This window comes from Penaeus monodon, chromosome 28, assembly GCF_015228065.2.
Source record: "Penaeus monodon isolate SGIC_2016 chromosome 28, NSTDA_Pmon_1, whole genome shotgun sequence".
NCBI classification, from domain to species: domain Eukaryota; kingdom Metazoa; phylum Arthropoda; class Malacostraca; order Decapoda; family Penaeidae; genus Penaeus; species Penaeus monodon.
The window spans coordinates 4,914,400-4,915,393 of NC_051413.1; the positions used below are offsets into that span (position 1 = coordinate 4,914,400).

Here is a 994-nt window from a genome sequence, read left to right on the forward strand (position 1 = left end):
TCAGTGTCCTTAGTAGGATAGATATGGAGATTTCTCCGTGAAACTAAATAGCTCCAATATATGCAACTGAATATAAAAAAATAATAGATTAAAATAGTAGAGCACTATTAGAGATTATTAAAGAAATGTTAATGATATATACATCTGAAATGTACTGTACAGATACCGTAATCTTTACATTCAGAGAATCACATAACAAACAATTTAACAAGGTAAAGAGGCCTGAGATTATAGGATATTCCCTCAATTTGCAAAATTGAAGTATTTTTTATGTCAAAGAACAGAACTAACAGATATTTTAATGAAAGCATCATTGAGGTCCGGTTTCAGGCGGGGCTTATACGCATCCCATATTTCATTTGTTATACATGCATATGCAACTCTCATCCAAAAATATGTATATATTTCCCGAGTAAGCCACAACAAAATATTTTTCTTTATAAAATAAATGGAAATAAGAGAAGGGAAATAGAGATATTATTGGTCTAAAATAATATGAAAAATCAATGGAACAATCATATCTTAGGAAACAAAGTCAAACTGTATCTTTTCATCGGGGTAGTCGAGCTAACCGGCGTCAAGCGGCGTCTGCTAACTGCTTGTGTGACAGTCAATACTCCTACTTAAACGCTACTTCTGTTTTGACTGCTTTTACTACTTTTGGTGGAGACTGAAGACTAGTGTTCGAAGGGAGAAAGTACTGCCTAAACGTTAGCTAAGGTATGTTTGTAGAAATGTAGAATAACTCTCTTTAAATAATTAATTGTTATATGTAGGCCTGTCGTTTGCGGGATTTCATATAATATATATATTTTTTTCTGGTGCAAAACTACTTCTTACTAAGGTTGATTGAAAGAAGGGAATCATAGATAATTTCAAGAGAAACTCGTTCGTTTTTACCTAGTAGTTGGCTTTATATTATTATATAAATCATATTTTTCTTTGTGTTATATTTAATGTACGATATTTAATTTAGTTAATTCAAATAAGAATA

At 31.1% G+C, this 994-nt stretch overlaps 1 protein-coding gene across 1 annotated transcript in view; it reads left to right on the forward strand.

Moving 5' to 3' along the window:
• Positions 1–579: 579 nt before the first annotated feature.
• Positions 580–994, forward strand: part of LOC119591311 (elongation of very long chain fatty acids protein 4-like) — a gene marked incomplete in the record, with an annotated part of 5,762 nt that continues 5,347 nt past the window's right edge. The window contains 1 exon segment of the mRNA XM_037940037.1: positions 580–720.